We start from the raw sequence: 16439 nt of genomic DNA on the forward strand, positions 1-16439 counted from the left end.
CATCCCATATTTACTGAATGAAGGATATAACACTACTTAGAAAATAGTCCTTGCAATTCTGGATTAGGCAACAATTTCTTAGGTATCTAAGAAACCAAAGCACATGAATACAAATGAAAAATAGATACACTGTATAGCATCAAAATTTGACTTTTATGTATTAAAAGACACTATCGAAAAAGTAAAATGACAAGCCACAGAAGAAAACATTTACAAATCATATAAATAGGAGTCTAGTATCAAGAATAAAGAATTATTGCAATTTAGCAGCAATAAAAAGACAAATAACCCAATTTTAAAATGGGCAAAGGATTCGGATAGACACTTCTGCAAAGAAGACATACAAACAGCCAATAAGCACATGAAGATGCTCAGAATCATTAATCATTAAGAAAATGCAAATCAAAGCGACCATGGGATACCAATGCATATTCCTTCAGATGGCTATAATAAAAAAGACAGAAAATAATAACCGTTAACATGAATATGGAAAAAAAATAAATATACAGAGCCAGTAGAAATATAAACAGTGCAGCTGCTTTGGAAAACGGTTTGACAATTCCTCAAAAAATTAAACATAGTATTTCCATATGACCAAGCAATTCCACTCCTGGAATTGAAAACCTACATTTATATAAAAACTTTACACAAATGTCTACAGTAGGATTATTCATAATAGTCAAAAAGTGGAAACAACCCAAATATCCCTCAGCTGGTAAACCAAGGAGCAAAATGTGTTACCCACACAGTCAACTATTATTTCATAAAAAAGCATTAAGTACTGATACACACTAAATATAAGAAAACCCTGAAAACACTTTGTTAATGGAAAGTTTAGATACAAAAGACCACATGATGTGATGGATTCCATTTATATAAAATACCCAGGATAGGTAAATCCACAGAGAGAGAATGCAGATTAGTAGTTGCCAAGGGCTGGGGGAGGGAGGAGTAGGGAGTAACTACTATTGGTGAGGAGTTTTCTTTTTGGGGTAATGAAAAGGTTCCATAACCCAACCACCCTATCCCTGTCCACCACCCTCAGTAACCCTCAGTTTGTTTTGTGAGATTAAGAGTCTCTTATGGCTCAGTGGGTTAAGCCTCTGCCTTCAGCTCAGGTCATGGTCTCAGGGTCCTGGGATCGAGCACTGCATCGGGCTCTCTGCTTGGTGGGAGCCTGCTTCCCCCCTTCCTCCTTAAAATGGCATTCTTCCTGTGTGTCTGTCTCTGTATTCGAATTATCCCTTCTATAAGGACATCATATTGAATTAGGACCCATCCTAATAACTATATTTTTTAAAAGATTTTATTTATTTATTTGACAGAGAGAAACACAGTGAGAGAGTGAACACAAGCAGGGGATGGGGGAGAGGGAGAAGCAGGCTTCCTGCTGAGCAGGGAGCCCGATGCTTGGGCTCCATGCTTGGGCTCAATCCGAGGACCCTGGGATCATGACCTGAGCTGAAAGCAGACACCTAGCAACTGAGTCACCCAGGCACCCCTAATAACTACATTTTAACTTGACCCTATTTCCAAATAAAATCACAGCAACTGGGAGTTAGGACTTCAACTTTCTTTTTTTGGCAGGGCAGAGTGAAGGGGGGAATGCAAGGCACAGTTCAACCTACCATAGCCTGTCAAGTGGATAAACAGGGACTGAGAACTCTGGGCAGAGAAAAAAACATATACAGTAGAACAGAAAGAGGGATTGCATAAAACAAGGGTTTTATGGTAAGAACCTAGATTATGAAGAGTATCACATGCTCTTTGAAGTATATCCTCCATGCAAAGGACAGAAGCCACAGAAAGACCACTCTACTTGCAGTGTGAAGCATAAACTGACAGGGGCTCACTTGAAGCAGGGAAACTATTCATGAGGTTACTGTAGCTTTAATTCAGGGAAGAGATGATGGAAAAGGGTGACTCCACTTTAGGAGAGAGAAAAGACCACAGTGAAGGGACATATATCGATTGCCACCAGAGGCTACTGGCTATATATTACCTCATTTAAATCTCACAGCAACGCTATATCATAGGTAGTGATTCTTCCATTGTAATAAGTCACTGAGAAACACATTAAACTTGAAGTCACACACTAAGTAGTAGAGTCAGCACTCAAATATAGGTTTGTCTAACTAAAAGGCTAAAAAGTCTAGTGAAAATGTTTACAGTTCAGGAATAAGAGAAATAACTAAAAGAAATAACAGAGAGATTCAGAAAGTTTATATATTAAGTGAACTTTTAGGGGGAAAACTGGGCTGGAGAGAATAAATATATGTATCTACATAAAAAATAACTTAAAGATTTACAAGAAACTAGTAAAAGTTGTTATGTAGAAGGTAGAGTATACGGAGCAGAGAAAGAAGAAAAGTAGGAAGAAGAGTAGGAAAAGAACCCTTACCACATACTTTTTATATTGTTTTTATTTTTTGCCCAGGTGACCATACTTCCTTTTCAAAAGGCAGCATTAAATATTCTGTAAAGAAGAAACAATTCAATATGATTGCCAGAATACAGAAAATTATACAGGTACTTAGAAACTGGCTTTGGCCTTTTGGTAAAATCTCACAATATTAATCTTATTTCTTTAACATGCTTGATTCGTCATTATCACTGTACATTTTATTTAATGTTGTTTAGAACAGAGAGAAAACATCTTTAAAGACTCTCTGTTGGTTAAAAAGACAACTAAATCCAATAATGTAGAAAAAATTAGAATCAATAATCTCTCATTTTGTTAAACCAATAATCCCCATGAAACATAAAATCGATGAATGTATTTAGCCATAGAAAGAAATCACATGCAAAAAAGTGGGGTGGTGGGGAGAGAGCTTAATTGCAGTTATACCAGAAGTAATAGCTGGCCATTAATAAAATACAATATTAAGAATTTAAAACCTTGCTGTTTAAAATGAAGAAACATACAGGGGGAAAGGATGTAGAATTAATGCACTTCTATTTCTATTTAATTGCCATAGTCATTAATTAAAATCAAAAATTGATTCACACAAATCTTCCACAATTTCTCTACTCTACAATTCTTGTTTTATCAGAGCAAAGAAATATAACTAGCTGGTACTGAGAGTGGGAGGAAAATCCTTATAGCAACATGAATGGCTCTTAGACCACAGTTATTACAATTTCAACCCTTTTACACTAAATGGCACTTTTGGTGACAATGATAGCCACACAAGAGTGGAGGGTGAGAGAACGGTTGCTTAGTCAATTCTTATTTTAAAAAAAAAAAAATCTTGAAAGAAAATCTTCCTTTAAAACTTAAAGGTCATAAAGCACGTCTCTTAAAATAAGGTGTCTGGATTTGTCCTGCATCAATCATGTATTCCTTTCTCCTGTAACTGGAGACATAATATCTCCAAACATACTGCCAAACAAGAATTCCAAAAATGTCCTTATTGATTGGATACTCTGCCCAGTGAAAAATTATTTTTTTTTATTGGAAATGGCTGTCAGAGCTATTTTTATTGCTCTCCTAAAGGCTCAATCTGTAATCATACACATACTTCGCTACTCTGAGAAGAAAATGAATTAGGTGACTCTTTCTCAGACTGTGTATTATGCCATTTTAGGAGCTCGAACGTGGATATGAAGTAATTGATACTCTGTATTTGGTGCCTTTTCCTTGAGGATCTTCAGAGTCTTAGAGATAGAGAAATCACCAAGGAGAGAAGGCTTGCAAATTGGCTACAAGTATGTTCCCTTTACTTTAAATCTCTTCAGGAAAATTGTTCCCACACTTAACTTTTGGAAGCAACAATAAAGTCTACAAAACCTTGTGGAATAGGAATTTCCACCTGGCTTTTTGTATTAAAAGACACAAATAGCGCTTTCCTCTTCTATTCTCTTCAAAACAGAAGTATATATTCAACAGGAACTGTCTGGTTTTCTATAGGATGAACTGCAGGATATATAATATTAGCCCTGTCTCCAAATACTTTCTGCAACCCATCTGAAAATTTAGCATTAAAAATTCTTCCATCTTAGTTTAAAGCTTTGCTTCTCTAGAAACCCTTTGTCAAAATTCAAATAGAAGTAAAAGATTAACAAACTTAAATATCCTAAAACACTAACATCTTTGGGGAAATCCAGCCACTGGCTTATTTTCCAACATGATAGCCAAGAAAATGGCCAACAGTATGTGTTTAACTTTAATAAAGGGAAAAAGACTAAGTCTAAGTATTGGCCATCATATAAATAGGACAGGAGAAGGTGCTATCCATAGGAAAGGGACCATAGGAAAAATGGCAGAGGGAACTAAGAATGGGGAATGCTAAGAGAAGATGGAAAAGGACAAAAAAATGGGTTAGCCCTTTTCATTTTGCATACCAGTGGCCCTGTTATCAACTTTTCATGACCTACATGTGAATAATTTACTTGAAGTACTTTGTCTGACCCATCTTTCACTCCAGTGTGCTATTTTCTTGACACCAAAAATGTTTTTAAGCTAGCTTTTCCAAAGAATTCACACTAGTACCAAAAACTATTTAAAAGGTAAACAGGGGGTACCTGGGTGACTCAGTTGGTTAAGCATACGACTCTTGGTATCAGCTCAGGTCTTGATCTCACGGTCATGAGTTCAAGCCCCAATTGGGCACCACACTGGGTGTGGAGCCAAATGAATAAATAAATAAATAAATAAATAAATAGTAAATAGGGAAGGGAGACAGATCTACTGGGGGAAGAATGGGTTTCAACACGAAATATAAAGAAGCACAAATCACTTGATATTTTAAGTTATCTGTGACATGATGCTTTTAAATGAAAAAAATTAAGAAAAATGAATTTGGTATTTTCTTATGAATGGAAAAGGTATCTCAATAAGCAAATGCCAATTCAAGTTACAAAGATTTAACTGATAACTCTTATATGGACCTACTTTTCATAGTAGATGTGCTGATTTCGCCTCTCATGTATAATACTGTCTCTAAAAATCAGCGGACAGTCCTTCTCTTCTGTGAAGTAAGATAGGGTTTACTTTTGTTTCTGAGTAGAAGGTATCACATTCTTAGAACTCCATGAGTGAGATTCTCCTATCCCTAAGCCAGCAAGTGAGAGAGCAGCATTCTCTTTCAGACATCTTGGGAATAACTCTAAAGTTAAACCCATAGTCATGGCCAAATCACTACTGTCCATAATACTACGTTTGTTTAAAGTAACTTGACCTAATAGCACTTCCTCTTCCCAAATCATCAATACCAAGGGCTGTATGTAATACTTGCATTATTCCTAGAACTGTACCTGAAATGAGCATCTTTATAAAGCACTTTTCAAAAGAGTCTACTTAAGATAATGAAGTGGCTAAAACCAAATGCCAAAATATTAATGATGGCAATTATTATGTAAAATTTAAAATTACAAGCAAATTTCCTTCTTTGTGACTGACTAGAATTTATGAATTTTTCACAATAATACTGTTGTAATAAGGAAAAATAAATATGGTTAATTTCAATCTTTGACAATGAAATTTCCCAAACAAAACTACTATCTCTCCATGAATGCAAATTCTATGTTATTAATACTAGCATAATTAATAAAACTAGTATAATTTATAATTATAATTAATAAAACTAGTATAATTAATAATAACTAGTATAATAAAAAATAATATAAATAATTCTAGTATTTAGTCCTTTCTTTCACGTACTCTATTTTCTTATATTGATATGTCATAGATTACAAACTTTCTGAGGACACATTCAGAGTTATACACATTTGTACGTCACATTTGGTAAGTGAAAGAGCCTCGTTTTTGGTAAGTGACCAGCAGCTATTTGAGGAATGAATAATACTTCCATGAATGCAAAAGGTTAGAATAGATATACTCATCTGGTATTTGCAAAAAGTGATAAAATGTCAAAATACTTCTATACCGATTAGTAAATCCTATAATCCTAATGCAATAAGCAGAAAGATTTACTAGAAGTGTCAATTGTAATTTAAATTCATTAATTCAAGACAATTGTCAGGGAACATCATGAAAATAGACCCTAAATGGGCCTCCCATACTGATAAGAGATAAGAAATATAGAAAGAAGAAAAAAAGGCTACCCAAACCAATTTTTTTTAAGATTTTATTTATTTATTTGACAGATAGAGATCACAAGTAGGTAGAAAGGCAGTTAGAGAGAGAGGGAGGAGGAAGCAGGCTCCCTGCCGAGCAGAGAGCCCGATGCAGGACTCGATCTCAGGACCCTGAGATCATGACCCGAGCCGAAGGCAGAGGCTTTAACCCACTGAGCCACCCAGGCACCCCTATCCAAACCAATTTTTAAAAACAATTTAAACTACTGGTTGCCAAACTTTTTGGTTCACAGTAACCTTTAGCATCTGATTTACTTTTTCATGACATTCCTAGGCCAGAAGAAATATGTTAACAGTTCTGATTTACTTTTTCATGACATTCCTAGGCCAGAAGAAGTATGTTAACAGTTCTGGTTACAAACAACTTAATAACTATTATGTCTTAATAACTATAGGTACAAACCTATATGGTTTAATATATTTAATAACTATAGGTACAAACAACTTAATAACTATTTATGTCCCATCTACTTAATTGCCATCTGGAAGGTCAATCCACACAAATTGAAAAAAAATTATTTTAATCTTGACCACATTTACTTACTAATGGGATAATGTGCGTCCACTGATCACTGCACAACTTCTCAAGCCTTGATTCTCAAGATCTAATGTTCAAGCTATGAACCCATCCCAGAGCAGTAATTGGTATATCACTCTATTTCCCTTGAACATTTAAAATATCCAGCACTACCCCTGTGAGTTGCCTTCAGTGGCCCCAGGTGCCTCAGTGTATTTTGGGAACAACAGATTTCAAGCTTGGTGTGCTGTTCCTTGTCACCCTGGTTAGTTCTGTATTCAGCAACTGTATGTGGTTAGAAAATACCAACTAACCAAAGCTTAAAGTAAATTAGAAAATCTAGCACAGGGAAATAGATGTTTTAGAAGACTTTTGATAGTCATGAATTTGGATAATTCATGCAGTTATTCTAATATACATGCTTTCTTTTCTTCTCAGCTTCTGAGGTCCCTATCCCAATTCATTAGTGGTATAAAAAATTTAAGGATTATTCCATGTGAAAGGAAAATAATGACCCCTGAGAGTACAGGCACCTACTACCTTCAATACAGTCTAAGATTATTTAGAACTACCTCACCAAAAAACACCTAGGAAAGGTGAGGAATATACAACAATATAAACCAAGTTCTTAATTGCTTCACTGTTGATGTATAATGCCAGATCCCCAATCTTGGTGAATCTGTGTGAGCAGTATGCAAATAGTACTGATAAGTGGAAAAACTATGCATGAACAGAATTTCCCTCTTAGCATAGCACAAAAATATGAGCTTTAAGCAAAGAATGAAGAAGCAGAAATTATTGTTTTGCTCATTTTTCCACTTAAAAAATAAATATCCCAAAGCTTTTGAGTATGTGGAAGGATTCTGAAAGATTTACTATGACTGGCCTCTATCCCAAAAGAATTAGCTGTTCCTGTAGGTTAGCATTTAGTTAGTCCCTAAAACCTAGCTTAGTATTACCATATAATCACCTCAAAAACTGCAAGTTATACAGCCCTCTATTTTTTTAAAAGATTTATTTATTTATTTGAGAGAGAGACAGTGTAGGGCAGGACAGAGGGAGAAAGAGAAAAAGAACCTAAAGCAGACTCCATGCTAAGCACAGAGCCTGATACAGGACTCAATCTCATGACCTCACGACCTTGAGATCATGACCTGAGCCAAAACCAAGAGTCAGACACTTAACTGACTGAGCTACCCAGAAGCCCCTATGCAGCCCTCTATTTCTAAATAAAATTTAATTTCCACCTACCAAAGGTTTTGAACTACAAACTTCCCTTTATTTTGCTCCTTTCTTATCTGTGAGAATCACAAAGGATCCCAGGCCCACAGAGTGTTATTGTTCTTTCTTCCAACTCTCATTCTTCATTGCTATCCAGCTTTTTCTGTTACAGTACGTAGCCTAATTTTCTCCCAGTGGGATGTAATGACATCACAATCAGAGTAAGGGCTATTTTCACCTTATCTCAGTCAAACCAGAACTGAACTAGATTAAAAACAACTAGGGGTTCAGGGGTAGACATGGGGAGGAGGCTAATGACAGAAAGGAATCCCGGGAAACTCCAACTGAAGGTCACAGGACAGCTGAAGGCTGAGGCAGGCTCACTTGGGGAAGGGGGCAGTAATCTACACATTTTTCGCTCTTAGCACTTAAAAAGCAGTTTCCAGTTCCCATGTACCACATTTCCTTCCTAGTTACATCTTCAGGCCTGTCCTATGAGGCTGAGAAAATGCTCTGAGTGAAAGGATCATATTGCACCACTCTGGTAATAGACTGGTCATTCAAAGATGGTGTGTTGAGGGGCACCTGGGTGGCTCAATGGGTTAAAGCTTCTGCCTTTGGCTCCGGTCATGATCCCAGGGTCCTGGGATGGAGCCCCACGTTGGGCTCTCTGCTCAGCGGGGAGCCTGCTTCCCCCCTCTCTCTGTCTGCCTCTCTGCCTACTTGTGATCTCAGTCTGTCAAATAAATAAATAAAATCTTAAAAAAAAAAAAAAAGATGGTGTGTTGAGGGCATGTTCTCACATTACTTTTCAAACATTTAGAAACTCGAAATAAGACTGAAGAGAACCCAAGTCAGGGCTTAAGGCCTTGCCTTCAAGCACGTCCATGTTTTAATTATACCACTTCTGTTTTTGAAGATTTCCTCAGAAGCAACACCCTCCATATTAACCCTCCTTCCATCACCCATTCCACTACTTTTTCTGGTGCTGTAGAATGTATTTACCATCTTTCTTAATTTAAACCCATTTTTTTGGAGCTACCATCCATGTGGGGTAAAATGCCTGGTTGTAAAGTTTCCAGCTGCAGCACTCTGTGAACTAAATGAACACTAAAAATAGTACATACGGGGCACCTGGGTGGCTCAGTGGGTTAAGCCTCTGCCTTTGGCTCAGGTCATGATCTCAGGGTCCTGGAATCAAGCCCCTCATCGGACTGCCTGCTCAGCAGGGAGCCCGCTTCCTCCTCTCTCTCTGCCTGCCTCTCTGCCTACTTGTGATCTCTGTCTGTCAAATAAATAAGTAAAAGCTTAAAAAAAAATAAAAATAATAATAATAATAAATTAAATAGCACACAGCACAATGGACAACACAACAGATGCCCAACAAACGTGTGTTGGATTACTAAATAAACAAGTGCTGAAAATGAAAATTCATTATACGTAACTCTAGCTTCAAATAAGTTTTATTGATAAAAACAACAACACATTTTAAAACTTGTACTATAGGGGCACCTGGGTGGCTCACTAGGTTAAAGCCTCTGCCTTCAGCTCAGGTCATGATCTCAAGGTCCTGGGATCGAGCCCTGCAATAGGGCTCTCTGCTTGTGGGGAGCCTGCTGCCCCTCTCTCTCTGCCTGCCTCTCTGCCTACTTGTCATCTCTGTCTGTCAAATAAATAAAATCTTAAAAAAAAACTTGTACTATAATTGGTTAAATTGTATTTTTGTGACACTTGGCAGATCTAGATATAATGAGATCCAGCTACAAAGCATAGCAGGTAAAACCACATGGCCTAGTGACTGGCAATCTTTAGCCATTCAAATCTCAGGAGTGAATGTACTTTGTATCTTCATCAAATTTATTCACTCCGAATTCTAGACCTACCTAAGTTGTATCTTGAGCATGAAATTCTCTTAGATTGTATATAAATGTGAATCTGAACACTACACAGCAAAAGAAAGCATTTCTCTGAAATTCCTCATCATGATTCCCACAATCATTTTTTTATTTTTCCTTATTTTCACCAGAGAAAAATTTCTTGCCCAGTTTATGTAAAACGGGTATTTTGTTACTTGCATTTAAAATGAGAAAAAGATAGAGTTATTCCTCCACCTTGTGGAAAACTGGGGTATTGCTACTTCATACCCAAAGCACATTTTAAGAATGAGGCCTGCAAACATTGAACAGCAGTTGATCATGCTCTTCCCAATCCCTACAGCTGTGCTGTCCCTATTCCACCTTGTCAAATCATACTCATTCCTCAAAACACCGTTTAAATGTCCCAATCATAGAACCTTTCCTAACTGCAAATTAAAATTACTAGAAAAACAGCTGAGTGAAAATGTATCTCTGCCCTATACTTCCATACCACCTTATCTGGTCCCTCTTATTTTCTAGTTGTATTACATAATCTTATCTTCCCTTCTGGATTTTAAGTATTTTGAGGACAGGCAGACAATCACCTTCAGTGGTGTACCGAAGCCAGCTCATACCGGCACCCATGAATAGTTTAATATTCAGAAATTTGGCAAGTCAACTGTTAAACTGTTGATAACTTGAAATCAACCATTATAGGTATACTTATACAACAAAAATCAGAAAACACTACAAATCAAAACACTTAAAAAAATTTTTTTATCAGCTCTAACTTCACATCCCATTTTCTCTACATGTAATATATAATGAGAAGAAGAAACAGTAACTCCTACCTCACAGGATTGTTGTAAAGATTAAACAAAACCTACATAAAAGATTTTGTGTAGCATCTGGCATATGGTATTTGCTCACCAAATATTATAATTATTCCCCATACTCCATCACATTGCCTTGCAAGTAGTAAATCCTCAGTATATACTCAATCATTGAATGACAAAGTCAAGAATCTAATGGAAAATTTTGAGATGTTAGTTAACACTGATAGTAGTTTCAGGTTAACGATAGGACACACCATTACCAGGGACATAAGCTCATACTTATAAATATCCATGGGGCACCAGGGTGGCTTAGTTGGTTATTTGTCTGCCTTCGGCTCAGGTCATGATCTTGGGGTCCTGCAACTGGCTCCCTGATCGGGGGGGCCCTGCCTCTTCCTCTGCTCCTCCCCTGGCTCATTCTCTCTCTCTCCCTCTCTCTTTCAAATAAATAAATAAAATAAAATAAAAAATAATCCAGACATTGTCTTTCTTTCCCTCTTCTTTCTCTAAATCAATCTCTCTTGACAGAGAGAAAGATATAAATAAATATCCTCATGTCCTTCTGCATCTCTTCCATTCTCCTTTACTCTAAAGGGCCTTCCTTTCTCATTCCTCTTTTAACTCTATTTCATAATGCAAAATAAATAATTTATGCTGTACTTTGTTCCAGAAAAGGTTTGTGGTGAATAATAGATAACTTGGTTTCATATTTAGTGAATAAGCATTTTATATCTCTCCAAGGGAAGAAAATGAAGTAGGTTTTCAACCACCTCTTTCATTGATCCCAGGCTTCTGTTTGATTGGCTCTTGGCAGAAAATGGGTTCTTTATAATGACCTTTGGGGAAAGACAAAACTAACTTTCTAAATACAGAGTTGAAAACCAAATTACTGGGGTGCCTGGGTAGCTCAGTTGGTTAGCCTCTGCCTTTGGCTCAGGTCGTGATCTTAGGGTCTTGGGATCGAGCCCCGCATCGGGCTCTCTGCTTGGCGGGGAGCCTGGTTACCCCTCTCTCTCTGCCTGCCTCTCTGCTTACTTGTGATCTCTCTCTGTCAAATAAATAAATAAAGTCTTAAAAAAAAAAAAAGAAAGAAAGAAAGAAAACCAAATTACTGAATTCCAGACACTTTCCAAAATGGGAAGCAAGAAATGACCCTGTCTTTTAAGGTTGATGTCACTCTCTTATCTCTATACCTACTTCTTACCTCACCCCAATCCCAATATGGTGTTTCTTTAGATATAAGGCAGCTTCCAGTAATTAACTATATTCACGGATCTACCACAGCTTTATTTGCTTACTAAAAAATAAAACCAAAAAATTGAAACAAATAATTAGTTGTAAAAACCAACAGAGAATATGATTTACTCCAGATGATTTGAAATGAAATTCCAATTATTCAAATGTAAATTTAATCATCTAATATAAATTTTCCCAAGAGACTCTTAACTATAGGAAACAAAGTGAGGGTTGCTGGAGGGAAGGTGGGTGGGGGATGGGGTAACTGGATGATGGGCATTAAGGAGGGCATGTGATATAATGAGCACCTGGAGATACACGCAAACAATGAATCACTAAACTCTACCTCTGAAACTAATAATACACTATATGTTAATTAATTTAATTTAAATTTTAAAATTAATTGACTAATTAAATTTCCCCTTCCTTAGATATTACTAATTAGTATGGAATTTTTTAATGGAGAAAAAAATTAAAGTATTTAAGTAATATCTCTAAGATGACCATTTGCCCTAAAATATACAAATTCTGTCTGTGATCATTTCTGGTTTAAAAATACACAGAGACTGGGGCACCTGCGTGGCTCAGTGGGTTAAAGCCTCTGCCTTCGGCTCAGGTCATGATCCCAGGGCCTTAGGATCAAGCCCCACATTTACCGGGCTCTCTGCTCAGCAGGGGGTCTGCTTCCCTCTCTCTCTGCCTGCCTCTCTGCCTACTTGTGATCTCTGTCTGTCAAATAAATAAATAAATAAATAAATAAATAAAAACACGTAGACTGAAACAAATAGTACATCCCACAAGGCACTGATTAAATGCAAGGCACTTTGTTTAGTGAAATATCTACTTTGATGTTGGTCTATACAGTTCCCTTGTCCAAGAACATGTGGATATGACAATGTGGGACAGGAAGCAGTTTCCTCCAAGTGGAAATAAGGCGGGTGAGTCAGAAATTAAAATTCCAACTAACCTGCTGGCATCCATATTTGAGATAATATAAGGTATTTGACCCACCTCCCAGTCTGTTACCAAAGGATGCTGTCGAACAATGATTCTTTTTTCCCACCAGCTGTCACCACCAAGTTGGCTATACTTCGTGTTTTCCCTTTGTGTTTGAAAGTCAGACCTAAAGCAGATGGCTGGACTCTGTGCCAGAGCAAAAGTAAAATTGGTTGTCTCACCTCAACAGGTGCTGCCAGACTTCATTAAGACAAAAGTCCCAGCAACAAACATCTACAAAATCTAGAGTCTAGAAAGCATAAACTGAACTTTACCAAGTAAAAACAACAGCAACAAAAAAAGCCCGCTTTGGGGGAAAATTGTAGTTAATTTGCTAAAAAGTGATGAGAAAACTCATGTATTTCATCTTCAGTGAGACGTGGTTCCTGTGTCATCAACGCTATAATTTCCCAGTTCTGTAAAAAAGCAAACGAAATTCAATGCTCTAAACTGAGCTCACAGATAAATTCTAGAATATGAAATATAATCTTCCAAAGCTAAAACTTTACAAAACCAAACAGATGTGAAGCTATTTGACTAAAAAAGAAAAAAATTATTGCAATTAAAATCATAAGGGAACTACATGGAAGGTGAGACCGTCCAACTGAGAGTAATAAAACTACCTCTTGCTCCCAAAAGATATATATAGTTTTAGATGGGTTTGGGGTGGGTTAAGCCTCTACCTTCAGCTCAGGTCATGACCTCAGGGTCCTGGGATGAGGCCCACATTGAGCTCTCTGCTCAGCAGGGAGACTGCTTCCCCCTCTCTCAGCAGGGAGCCTGCTTCTCTGCCTGCCTCTTTGCCTATTTGTTACCTCTCTTTCAAATAAATACATAAAAGTCTTTAAACATTTTTTTAAAAAAAGTCAAAAGCATGAGTCAAGGCTTAGGGGTTATGTAATAGAAAAATGATTATCAGCAAGCCTACCCCTTGGTAGGGATGGACTGGGGTGGATGGACTGGGGTGAAGGGAGTAGCATGTTCTTAGAAGGGAAAGAGTCAATGAGTTGAACAGAAAGCCCCAGAAGTCTCAACTACTATGCTTTGTTCTCTTCAAAATGATTTCATTTACACAATCTTATTTGATATGAGATCCAAGTGCTACTTAATTTCTAGTAGTGATAGTTATAACTGATGCTAAGATTTCCAAACTATTCTATTCATGCTGTCATTAACACCAACAAATACGTAACTTCTGCCTACTTTAGGCCTGTCATTACTGGCTATAAAGTATACCCCCAGATTAAACTCAGATAACACTAGTAAGACTCTGATGAAAAAATGGCTTCTCCATACAAAATCATGCAGAACTTCATTAAAGCACTAGCAAAAAAATAAAAAAAATAAAAAATAAAATAAAACCATCTCAATTACAGTCTATTTTGTTAAAAAATAGAAAGGTTCATATAGTTATACTCCATAATTTAGGTAAAGATAATTCAACCTACTGGAGTTTTACTATATTGCATTATTTTTTTATTACTAATCAGATTCGTTTTCTTCTGCCAATGAAAAAGCCACAAGAAATTTGAATAATCAATGTAATATTCAGATTCAAGTCTTATTTATAGCAGTCAGTTTGTGGACAACTAATTAATGTCCAGGACTACATTTTTTCCCACCATCTAGCTAAAATAGTTTTCAGGGCAAAATTTGAAAATCCAGGTTTCTAGTAGTGAAGAGCAACTGTCTAGAGAAAGTAAGATAGATTTTTAGACCTGGAAAAGATGAAAGGCTAACTGCTTGGCACTTTGAAGATGTATCAGCCTGCAAACCTCCTCTCATTATTTTAATCTCACACTATATAAAATACTTTTGTATCCTTTGCAAGCAAGATAAAAACAAATTAAACTGAAGGACTGACATGAACTGAATATCTTATTAGGAAGCACCTTCACTGACAACTTCAGGAAAAAAATAATACAGGTCCTTCGAAATATTATTGCAAAGGACAGGCAATACTACCAAGAAAGAGTAAAAAAATAAAAACAGCATGATAATCTCAAATACAGCAGAGTGGTTCTTCTCTTTGCTCCTATAATCATTTATTCATAACACTCCCAGTTCTCAATAATTTGGGGGTTTATGTAATTATTTGTTTACTGAAATGGAACTCTCCTGGGGCATCATCTTCTTCATGAGTACATTCCCCAAACTGGTAAACATAGCACTGTGCATATAAAGTAGAATTTAAAACAACGTAACCGGGGGCCTGGGTGGCTCAGTGGGTTAAGCCACTGCCTTCGGCTCAGGTCATGATCTCAGGGTCCTGGGATCAAGCCCCACATCGGGCTCTCTGCTCCGTGGGGAGCCTGCTTCCTCCTCTCTCTCTGCCTGTCTCTCTGCCTACTTGTGATCTCTGTCTGTCAAATAAATAAAATCTTTAAAAAAATAAATAAATAAAAAATAAAATAAAACAACATAACCATGGGATGTGCACCCTCAAAGACTACAGAAGCAGCATAAAGGTGATGTGAGAGAATGTTAGACTTGAAAAAAATTACTTCAAGAATCCAAGGAAGAAATCAGAGCTAAGTACAAAGAAATGAAAATGAAAACATCACAAAAGTAGAATCAACAAGGTTTTGCCAGGAAGCTCGTAGTTACAGAGGTCTAAGGAGAGGAAGAAATACAGGGAAATGCTTTGGTTTGTTGCTTTAGTAACTCCGGCGATCATGGACAAATTTTTCTCCCAGGTTTGTTGGGGAGGGGAAGTTGTTTTTGAGACAGAGACAGAGAGGGAGAGAGAGAGAAATAAAGGAACAATCGGGGAGGAGGGTCAGAGAGGGAGAAGCGGACTCTGCGGAGCAGGGAGCCTGATGTGGGGCTCTATCCCAGGACCATGACATCAGGACCTGAGCCCAAGCCAGACGCTTAACCAACTGAGCCACTCAGGCGCCTCCATCTTCCAGTTTATTTTAAAGGAGAAAAGGAAGATTTGCATTAGAATTAGTCCACTCAGGTCATTGTGAGCTCGTGGCGTCCGTAGGACAGAAAGGAGAAATGTCCAGTCATCAGTTGGCTATCCACAACCCCTGCGAAGCGGGTACCTGTGAAGTCTGAGCCGGAAACAGAAGACCTGATACTTTATAACAGTATCTGAAGCCCGTTCGCGAGATGCTATTACTGAGGAAGCCCAGACACTGCGACAAAATGGCCTGGGGCAGAAACCTCTGTGACACCCACCAACATTTCAGCCAGGAGGGAGGAGGACGGTCGGCCCGAAGGCAGCGCATCCCGCCCGGTGCCGCAGAAGCTGCAAGGACACAGGGTTTCGAGTGGATGCGGCAGGAGAATCGGGACAGAGACCTTTGAGAGTATTCCACTGGATTCGGCAATTTTGAGGTTATCAGAATCCTTTGGCGGGGCCGCGTTTTCTTCTTTTCTAAGAAAGGGGAAGCTGATAGAAAACAGATAATCCCGGAGTGGGCGTCCCCACACATGCCTTACAGCGCTCTACACTGCTCTTCTGCCGCCTGAGAGCAAACCCTGTCACATGCCACCCAACTTCTACGCAGGTCCCGGGACTTTGGAAACCCTGGTGTGAATTTGCCCCCTCAGCTTAGGGCGCGCCCTTGCCCTCACTTCAGCAATCTTCCCGGGCCCTCAGAAACCTGGCCAAATGACCTCACCTCGCAAACCCTTCCTGAGGCTCACAGGAAAAATTAAAGCACTTCA

General features: G+C 37.9%; 1 pseudogene; it reads right to left on the reverse strand.

Annotated features, from left to right (window-relative positions):
* Positions 1-16204, reverse strand: part of LOC111144302 — a 51082-nt pseudogene extending 34878 nt beyond the window's left edge.
* Positions 16205-16439: the final 235 nt, after the last annotated feature.

Source organism: Enhydra lutris, unplaced genomic scaffold, assembly GCF_002288905.1.
Source record: "Enhydra lutris kenyoni isolate GAN:26980312 unplaced genomic scaffold, ASM228890v2 scaffoldscaffold10, whole genome shotgun sequence".
Lineage (NCBI taxonomy): Eukaryota > Metazoa > Chordata > Mammalia > Carnivora > Mustelidae > Enhydra > Enhydra lutris.